The following is an 11085-nucleotide window of genomic DNA, read 5'->3' as shown; positions in this document are numbered from 1 at the left end:
CCTTTTCACCGGCCTGGGCACGTTTCCGGAAGAGTACACGATACGTATCAAGCCTGACGCGGTACCGTATGCCTCAGCACAGCCCGGCGTATCCCGATACCGCTACGAGACGTAGTCAAAAGGAGCTCGACAAGATGGAGCAGGAGGGCGTAATCCGGTGCGTCGACGAACCGACGGACTGGTGCGCGGGACTTGTCGTCGTCCCGAAGCCAGCGGGGGGTTACCGCCTGTGCGTTGATTTGACCAAACTCAACCAAGTCGTTCTGCGTGAACGCCACGTACTCCCGACCGTCGACCAAACCCTCGGACTTCTCGGTGACGCACCGCGTTTTCTCGAAGTTGGACGCAACTTCAGGCGTCCACCAAGTACGCCTGGCGCGCGACTCCCAGAAGTACACGACTTTCATCACTCCGTTTGGCAGGTATTGCTACTGCCGCCTCCCATTCGGCATAACATCGGCCCCGGAATACTTCCAGCGTCAGATGTCTCGCCTGCTGGAAGGGTTGGCTGGTGTTGTTAACCTTATGGACGACATCCTTGTGTTTGGCCGCACCACAGAAGAACACGACCAACGCCTCCAGGCAGTCCTTGGTCGCCTCCAACAAGCGGGGGTCACCCTCAACGCTGCCAAGTGCACTTTCGGCGTGTCCAGCGTGCGGTTCCTTGGCGTTGTCGTCGGTGCCAATGGCATCACTTCCGGATCCAGAGAAAGTGGCCGCCATTCAGCGCATGCCAGCTCCTCAGGACGTTCATGGTGTCCAACGTTTTCCTCGGTATGCTCAACCATGTCGGTCGCTTCCTCCCGGGCCTCTCTCAAACGACTGCGCCAATCAGAAGTCTCCTGAACAAGCTTGCAGCCTGGACATGGGGACCAGCGCAGGCTTCAGCATTTGAAAAGCTCAAGAGCATGCTGTCGTCGGACATCTGCCTCGCAAGGTACAACCCTGCACTGTTGACGACAGTCTCCGCAGATGCCAGTTCCTTCGGGTTGGGTGCTGTCCTCCTTCAAGACCAGCCATCAGGGGAGCGCCGACCAGTTGCATACGCCTCTCGAGCGCTGACTGAAACGGAACGAGAGGTACAGCCAGATCGAAAAGGAGGCACTGGCTGCCACCTGGGCCATCAACCGATTCGACGAGTTTCTTCGGGGTCTTCGTTTCACCCTCGAGACCGACCATAAGCCGTTAGTACAGCTCCTAGGAACCGCGGATCTCGATCTCATGCCACCACGAATCCAGCGCTTCCGCATCCGCCTTCTCCAGTACCAGTTTGATGTCAAGTACGTTCCTGGGAAACAGCTGGCCACCGCAGATGCACTCTCAGGGACCCAGTCGTCCAGCTGCCAGCGACTCCAGCTGTTGACAAGGTGGAGCTGTACGTTCAAGAAGCACTCCGTGCTATCCCTCCTACATTTGCAGTCCTCCTCGACGACTTCCGAGCTCACCAGGCTGCAGATGGGGAGTGCGCGCAGCTCAGTTGTACTGTGAGCAAGGGTGGCCTAGGAAAGAGAATCTGCCTCTCAGCATGGCTCAGTTCTGGGCTCATCGGGCCGAGTTCAGTATTGGTGACAGGCCTTCTCCTCTGCGGTGGACGCCTGCTGGTGCCCGCTTCTCTGCGGAAGCACGTCCTCTCCCTCATCCATGACGGACACCTCGGAGTGAACCGTTGCCAGCGCCATCGCCAGGGGAGCTGTCTGGTGGCCGACCATGGGGAGTCAGATCAAGACAATGGTGGAGAACTGTCCCAACTGTGCTACCACGCGGGTCCAGCGAGCAGAGCCACTGCTGCCTACCGTGACGCCTAGCCGTCCCTGGGAGCGAGTCGGGGTGGACATATTTCATCACGAAGAAAGCCGACTACCTTCTCCTCGTAGATTACTACTCGAGGTACCCTGAAGTGCTGTCCCTTCGCTCGACGACGTCTACAGCGGTGATCTCCATCATCAAAAGTGTCTTCGCAAGGCATGGGATCCCAGAGACCCTCGTCAGCGATAATGGGCCTCAATTTTCGTCGGCAGAATTCCGCGTCTTCGCCCAGAGCTACGGATTCTCCCACGTCACCAGCAGTCCCAGGTACCCGCAGTCTAATGGGGGAAGTCGAGCGTATGGTGCGGACGGTTAAGGAACTCTTCAAGAAGTCTCCGGACTGGCCTTTGGCCCTCTTGGCATACCGCAACGCACCTGGCGTGACCGGGTACAGCCCTGCTCAGCTGCTCATGGGGCGCAGCCTCAGGACTCGCCTTCCGGTCCCCATGGCCGCGTTGCTTCCAGAACCACCTAACGCTGCCGACTTCCACCGGCGTGACACTACCCAACGACGTCGCCAGCGTCAAGATTTTGACCGTCGACATGCTGCACAAGATTTGCGGCCCCTGGAGGAGGGAGAGAGAGTGTGGATTCGCGACACAGATTGTGCTGGCACTGTTCTTAGCCCAGCGCAGCGTCCACGCTCCTACGTGGTCCAGACGGATGCAGGTGCTCTCGTCCGCAACCGGAGACATCTGGTTCCGCAGCAGTCTCCGTCATCAGGTGGTCTAGACCTCGGCAGCTCCAGTCCACGGACACGAGGATCTGAAAGCCTGCCACAGACTCCAACTCGCCCAGAGCCTGTGTGCAGCAGTCCAACTCCCAGGGCACTTACTCCTCTACCAGTTGCATCGCCACCGGTTGCCCCGGCTACTCCCTCAAGACCGCCTGGGTCAGTTGTACGCACTCGGTCTGGACGTTGTGTTAGGCCGCCGGTGCGGCTGAACTTGTAGAACGTGCCATGAGACATTGTCATTACGTTGTATACCTGAGAGCAAGGGGTTGCTTTCTGTTACTTTCCCAAAAGGGGGATGTAGAGGGCGCGAGTGCTAAGCCGATTATGAGGCGCCCTCTATAGGATGTAGCATATAAAGGCTGTGCTGTGAATAAACGGGGGCACTTCTGCTGGGGACTCGGAGCGTGTGTCTTTACTCCGCGGCCCTCGGGCTTCAGCCTGCCTCCTCGGCCGCCTCGGCTCGAACCCTCCCACCACATCGAGTAATCGCATTAATATTACTTGCTTGTAATCCGCCTTTTGCATGTCCCGAGTGCGCATGCGCTGTACCCTAGCGGCGAGCGCCAGAAACGTTTTGTACGGCGTCGGTGGTTCGTGCAGGTGTTGACGCACGCGTATGCAGCATAGTTGTCGAGGACGCGAACTCTTTGTTGTCGGCGCTGTGCCGCTCGACGACGCGGTATTTGCGCTGTGTTTCGGTAGAAACTTCAACTGTTCACAGCGATATTCGGTGAATGTCTGGTACATTGCAATATATGCCGACACGACACCAATGTCGGTCAGAAGTCGACTGCACGCCGACGCCAACGATCCCATACCCAGTCGCTCTAACAGGAAAACAACTTGGCCTATGGTTTGGAGTCAGGGGCTAGATAGCTAGATAAACAGATAAGCTGAAAACGCATCGAGTAATCGCATTAATATTACTTGCTTGTAATCCGCCTTTTGCATGTCCCGAGTGCGCATGCGCTGTACCCTAGCGGCGAGCGCCAGAAACGTTTGTACGGCGTCGGTGGTTCGTGCAGGTGTTGACGCACGCGTATGCAGCATAGTTGTCGAGGACGCGAACTCTTTGTTGTCGGCGCTGTGCCGCTCGACGACGCGGTATTTGCGCTGTGTTTCGGTAGAAACTTCAACTGTTCACAGCGATATTCGGTGAACGTCTGGTACATTGCAATATATGCCGACACGACACCAATGTCGGTCAGAAGTCGACTGCACGCCGACGCCAACGCTCGGCCGGCTGTAGTTGTCATATTCTTACGTAGGAAGATATTGTGCCAGTGGGAGACCTATATTGTCATACAAGTATGACGAAGAAGCGACTGACGACATGACCGACGACAGCGAGTGATCGTATTGTGATAAGCTTTCGTGCCGACGACGCCGACGACGCCGACAAAACCAGTGTGCTGATCCCCGTGCGAGCGGCCGCCGAGTGAACATCGCACCGACAACGTGAATATCGCCGAAAATGCGCTCGTGTATGCATTTATTGACGCTCAGATTGAGTCGAAACGTGCTTCCTACGCTGATATGCATGATTTACAGCCCTTTACAACCCTCCACATCAAGTTTGAGGCGGTGTCGATCTCGTTCAGACAGCTTCATTAGGCCTAACACAGCCTACGAGTTCGTCCGCTACCGGCGGACCTGAGATATAGGATAGCAAGTGCGACGAAGGAACTGCTTATATAGTTCGGTACTGACCTTACCGACTTGAAGTGAACCACTTTTAGCATAGCACGATGCACACACAGAGTGGGAAGTGGCGACACGGCGCAGTGCTAATACCGCGGTACAGGCACCGTTCTTGAACGAAGGCTGTCGGTCGCAGTCGCTGGCGCTTCCATGAACGAAGTGCAACTACGGAGAGTGTATTTTTATGTTGCCAGATTTAGTAGCTACCGAAAACACAGTTTGCTAAACAGGCAACAAGTGATGGCCTTTTCGACACTGAATCATAAGCAACAACACCACTCATTGCCAGTGGTCGTGAGTACGGCGGGCGTCGGCATTTTCGCGTGCCAGTGCGGCTAGGTGGTCGTCGCCGTTTCGATGTGCCCGGAACGTTCATGCCTTTGCGTCTCAGTGTGATCGCTTCTGATATGTGCATGATAAATGTTCATATATGCTTTGAACATTTTCCTCATTATTTCGTGCGAGCGGTGCACGGTTTATACTGTACTCGAAGCGAACAGCGAGCGATGGCCGTACGCGTGCCGATGTAAACAAATGCGCCGTTCTTGCGTTGCATAAATACTCTGGGCGCAGTGTCGCCCCTTCACAGAGCTATGGCCACTGTGGTCAAGACTCAGCTATAAAAGCAGTTTTTACCATCCTATTAACGTACGTTCAGTGCAGGTCTAACAGTGGCAAATGCATGAACTCGGCTGCTATATACATACGGCTAACCTCCGCTGAGCGCAATCGAACCCAGCTTAAACTTGATTTGGGCGGCTGGCGAGTGCTCACATTCGTGTATTTCAAATTCCGGAGCAGGATTTGGACTCATATTCGGCAAGAATAAATATGAATAACAGGAATACAAGCGTAAGCGCTGTGTCAATCGCGTTACGGTGAGATGCATTCGTTCAGAGGCACATCGCACGGTGACTGGTTTTGTCAGCACAGCTGCACGAAATCCCATCATATTTCGACGACTTGCGGTTGAAGTCGCACCAGAGTCATTGCCGGCCTAGGCATCCTGTCCAACAAGCGGCCACTCACACAAAACGAAAATTACAACGACTGACAAATGCACAAACCCATTTCAGCTCGCTTCTTGCAGCGTGCATCTGCGTCCCGCAGGGCCCCGACGCCGTATATATTGTTTCTCACGGTGCCCGCTAAGGTGCGCCACAGCGCAATGCAAAAGGCGGATTGAAGTGCAATAGTAACTATACAGTCGACCCACTTATATCCACACCAGTTTTAACAATATATCAGATACAGTAGAACCCAGCTGTTACGTTCCCCGGTGCTGGGTTTTCCTGGCTGTTACGTCGTTTTAGACCGGTCCCGGCACAGCTCCCATAGAACCCAATGCATTGGTAACCCCGCTGTTGCGTCGCAACTGTGGGACCGTTCCTGCATCATATGTTGCGAACGGCCACCCCGCGCCGGCCCGAGCGGCTATTTTGACTTTTCATGTTGCTTGGCTTGGTGGCTTGACGATGGCATTGGCCGTCCAAATTGCCGGGGGCGACACCTATGACATATTTTCGGTTTCCGCCAGCAAAAGAATGGCCCTTAAGATCCGTATTTTCTATCTAAAGATGGTGTCTATGACGCGTTCTGGCCCTAAAATTAGTTTTGGCTCATAGATGTTCCGTATAAGTCCAAGGGCGATAACGCCGTCGCTGCGCGACGTATGCTGTATGTGCGAGTGAAAGCGTGGAGGGGAGCCGACGACCGCGTCTAAATCTCGCGCGCGCAAGAAAAAAAAGCAGGGAGAGCGCGCCTTCTTACGTTGCGCTCGAGGCACCGGTGAGGGAGCGAGGGGGGAGGGATAGCGGGCGGCGTTGCACTCTGGCATCAACTGCGTACTGCATGGCGGAGTGCGGTCGCGCGGGCCGTATCTTGAAAGCGATCTGCGTTTGGAGCAGAGTCTAGGCAGTGTAGGTGCGTTGGCGGCTCGTTGCTTCATGCGTGCTGTGTGTTCTCGGCACTCAGTTTCCGTTGAAGCGATAAACAACAGCACGAAGGTCACTTTTCTTGCTTCTGCAGCGGCGCTTCCTCATGCCAGCGTTTGACAGCATGTGTCCGCGCTCATCGAGTGTGATGTGTTCATGTTTGCCTGTGGGCACTAACACCATGCTTGTTAATATAGTTAATAAGCAAATGTTTACAAGTTATACGGACGATAAAACTACTATCCTTACTTTATATAGCTGTCTACTAATTGCTATCGCAATCGATGCTTCGGCTTTCGGGCGAAATTACGACTTTTTTTCACACGTAAGAATTAAAATAATATTGCGTGCAGTTCAACACTACTCCCATTTCTCCCAATTTTTCCTTTTTCTCAGCTCTTGCATTTCCCGGCTCTTACGTTGTTTTTTACGGTCCCGTGAAAAAACGTACCAGCAGGGTTCTACTGTATAACAATGAGTTTTGTATGTCAACTTTTGTATGTGGCCTAGGCCGAATAAACTGCTTACTAGCTCAGTTCCACACTATTGGTCATCAGAATCAAATCTGCCTACTGGGGGTGTGCAGAGAAAAAAAAATACTTGAAAAAATTTTTTTAAACGTGAGCCACACATTCGCTGGCGTGCCCCACATCTTGCCACACCCATCCTTGTGCCACTCACTCCACACAGCACACCTTCATCACGCGCCTCTCCCCTTGCAATCCTCCGAAGTTCGCAATGGCGACTCGTGTATCGGAGGGGTGGAAGGAAGACTGGAGAGAGACGCACGAGGTCGGTGATGCGTACGGCGATACGACGAAGACATGCCGTGCAGGGTGCATAGCGCAAAGGAAGGTGTGGAAAAGGTGGGGACATGCAGGCGAATGCGGTGGCTCACATTTTAGGGGCGAAGCACCTTAGGGCCGAGCCTTGTCCCTCCCTCGTCGCCCGTCGTCCGTAGGTCTGGTTTACATGGAGTCCGCTAGGGGCACGGCGGTGCACAAGGGTGTTCATTCCCGACGTGCATCTCTTTCTCTCTTGTCCGTAGCTCTGGTTTGCATGGAGTCCGCTAAGGGCGCTGCGATGCACAAGGACGTTCGTTCCCGACGCGCACTCTCTTTCTCTCTTCAGCCATTGATGATAACAGCCGCTTCTGATAACGGCGCGGCCGCTATGGATGAAAAGGTGGAGTGGCGGCTCAACTGCAAGCGGGAGTCGAGGGCTCGCAAAGCTGCTGCAGCACAGCGACGCAGACAACAAGCGGACCCGGAGTCTAGGGTGCGGGAAGCTGCTGCAAAACGGCAACGCTGGCAAGCGGACCCAGAGCTGGGGCTTGCGAAGCTGCAGCAGCAACGGCAACGCCGGCATGCGGACCCGGAACTGAGGGCTCGCAAGCTGCAGCAATATGGAACGCCAGCAAGTCGGAACCCGGAGCTAAGGGCTCGCGAAGCTCGCGCTGAACCGAGCATCGCGCCACCAACCTCAGTAGACAATGCTTCCGGCGTTGTGCCGCCGCCTCCCGCACTCTCGCCGCCTCGGGGTCCGCTTGCCGGCGTAGCGCTTGAACCGAGCCTCGGCGCACCAACCTGAGGTAGAGAACGCTATCCGGCGTTTTGCCGCCGCTTCCGCGCCTCTTGCCAGCTCTGGGTTCGCTTGCCGGCGTCACGCTTGAATCGAGCATCAGCGCCACCAACCTCAGTACAGAACGTGGCGTTTTGCCGCCGCTTCCAGCACTTCTCGATGGACTAGGGATTCACGGTTACCCGAATGATCCCGCGGTGCTTCACCCACTCATCATCATTCACTTCGTGGACATGCGGTGATTTTTTTTCTCTTTTTTTTCAAGGATTCGCATTTTCTTCCTTCAGCACCACACCCCAACAAGCAATTTAATTGTTACAACCCATAATGTGGCAATGGGAGCATTGTAGTAAGTAGTTATTTTGCCATAGGACATACGGAAAAGTTCACGGTGCAGCAGCTTCTTCGGTTTAACAATATCCGAGTATTGTTAAAAACCAGTGATGCTATAAGTGGGTTCGACTGTACTTCCTTTTGTCCTAATTAAGATCTCTGCTCCTTTCATGCAACCCAGTCAAACAATTACGTTTATAACAATACGTTGCCTTTACATATTATAAATTTTTCATTGACAGCTTCCAGTTCAGTCATATTTACAGCAAGGCTCTAGCATCAGTCAGAAACACCTGGCCAGACCCAATGTCATCAATGCTCTTCTGAGCCAGGCCAGCCTTTATGAGCTCCTCATAACGCTCAATCATTGCTTCAGATGACACCGGGCACTTTTCAATGGTCTGCTTTTCCTCGTAAAGCTGAAGCCTCTGTTGAGCAACTGGCCGATTCACACTGGGCCGACCGAAATTTGGACACCAGCAATTCAACAAGCTCCATTATTCAGACTAGTACTTCGAGGCACCATCACTGGTGCATAATTTAATGTATAAGTACAACCGAAATTTTGGACACCGTTGACATTCGGACTCCACCTGCACGACCACGTGCTAACTTAACCATCGAGTTGATTAGAATAGTGATATTTTGGCTTTGATGCGGTGCTGGCATCACCACGGCATGGTCGTCGGCCATGTTGCCGACACTTCTTGGAAACCAAAACCAGCAAAGCCCAGATAATGCAGCACCGACCGCGCCCAAACCATAGGACAAGCCATTCGCAAGTCCCGTGGTGTTGGCTTCGCACGTCCAGCGTTTGTTCACCGATGTGTTAAATAGTGACACGTCACAGTGACTTCAAGTTGTTTACCCTTTAACCGCCAATTTATTCCAGAAACGTACCAAGATTGCCAATTTTTTTTAAGTATAATAATTTTTTCCATGCAATTCTCATTCTGAATATATATGTTTACATCATTGATTTCTCTTTAGAATTAGCACACCGAGCAGCAAAGTACGCTACTGCATAATGGTTCGCATTTGTGACAATTAGTCAATGATGCCCCAGTCAAAAAATACATGAAACCAGCTGAAAATGGCATTCGCGTCAGTGGGCTGCCGCAATATTCCGGGCACTGAAGAGAAGGGAAACTGCGGAGGCGCAGGTGGCGGGTTATCGGTGTTCTCTCGCTGCCACACACGTGCACTGCTCAGTGCGTCAACGTCGTCATCACACCGTCCCTCTCGTCATCTGAAGCAATATCCAGGTAAAATAACGTCCGAGTCGCTGTTGGAAACAAATTCCATGTCGTCACTAACGCTGCTTTCTGTACTGCTTTAAGAAGCACCCCTTTTCTTGGAGCATCGCCGCCACCGGCATTCTTCTTGCAAAGCGCCACTATGAAATGACTGTTGCCAGGCTTAAACCAAGCGCGAAAGGCATGAAATGCGGTTTTTCATAGACACTACCGCTCTCTAGGGTAGCAATTGAAGACCATAATCGTCTTGGCGGCAGGAGCGGAAAATCGGCTGGACGAGTGCGACTCATCGTTAGCGATATTGGTACAAACTCGCGTAACGAGTACAGCTCGGTGTTGGCGCTAAAGGGTTAAGCAGTGCCGACTCCATCTCGATGTTTGCACTAACGAGGACACTTAGTGTTGCTAAAAAAACCCCGTCATTCGGCTATGATAGCACGGTTGACTTCTGGGCCGCGATTTGTAGCGATACATTCCACTCAATTGTATATGCTGCCCTATCATCCACGGCCACGTCCAGCTGACACCATTGATAACGCAGGCAGCGCCGCTCTTACCACTGACGAAGCGGAAAAGGAGTATACCGGAAAAGTCATGCCTACAAAATCCCAGTCCTGTTATGTTGCCAAAGTTGAAGATTCGGTGCATGCAGTGATGTAGTTTCGTTCACCTGTGGTAGAAGTACGGACTGACCAGATCGTAGGCAAGCGTGCCGCGCAGAAACATGTTGACAAACTTCGGCTTTATTAAGGCGAAAGCCTTATATGTCTCATTAGTCATTTGACCTTGAGCAAAAACACGTCGGCGACACGAAAGGTTAAAGAAAGGCTATGAACCCTCGACCTTTGGTGGAGTCGAACCCTCGGCCTTTGTGGTAGTCGAACCCACCACCTCTGGTGTAATTAAGGCGAAGTTAAGGCACAGGTAATTAATAGAGTTATTTGAGGCACTCGAATCTACAACCTTTGGTGGGAGTCAAACCGACACCCTTTGGTGTTAATTAAGGCTACAAACCCTCGACCTTTGGTGGGAGTCAAACTCACCACCTTTGATGGCAATAAGGCGACATTAATTAAGGCACAGGTAATTAAGATAGAGTTAATTAAGGCACTCAAACCCACGACTATAGGTGGGAGTCGAAGCCACGACCTTTGGTGTTAATGAAGGCAAAGTTAATTAAGGCACAGTTAATTAAGATAAAGTTCATTAAGGCACTCGAACTGACGACCTTGGGTGCGAGTCGAATCCTCGACCTTTGGAATTAGGGAGAACTAAGCAAAGCACATTATGCAAATTAAGGGGATGACTAAGCGAAGTAAGAGAATGAGTAAGCAAATTAAGTGCATGAGTAAGCAAATTAAGGGGGATGTGTACATCATGTATACATCATGCGTCCATGTTTAATGTATCGGCACTTGGGCTTTCACCTTCCATGTAGTCTTGGGGATAATGTAGAGACCCTGTGAAATTTCTTTTTTTGTACGATCTCTTTCGGGGATACTTTCACTTCCGCGACATTTCGCACGACTAGCACTGAATACATGGACGGACGATAGCATTCCTGGCACGGTGCCAAGAATGCCATCACTCATAGAAGCCGACGCATCTGACGCTAGTGACGTGAAATCCCGCAGAGGAAACGTACCTCGAAAGTGGTCATCCGAGAATACGGCACTTTTTAAGCAATTGTGGATAAGGCCACTTGTTTTCTGGTGAAATTGGATATTTCCGACTTCCG

General features: G+C 52.4%; 1 pseudogene; it reads left to right on the top strand.

Moving 5' to 3' along the window:
- Positions 1 to 2105: 2105 nt before the first annotated feature.
- Positions 2106 to 2751, top strand: LOC125941723 (uncharacterized; annotated as a pseudogene).
- Positions 2752 to 11085: the final 8334 nt, after the last annotated feature.

Source organism: Dermacentor silvarum, unplaced genomic scaffold (assembly GCF_013339745.2).
Source record: "Dermacentor silvarum isolate Dsil-2018 unplaced genomic scaffold, BIME_Dsil_1.4 Seq13370, whole genome shotgun sequence".
Lineage (NCBI taxonomy): Eukaryota > Metazoa > Arthropoda > Arachnida > Ixodida > Ixodidae > Dermacentor > Dermacentor silvarum.
Note: the sequence above shows the minus strand (reverse complement) of the source record. Positions and strands in the feature narration are given on the sequence as shown.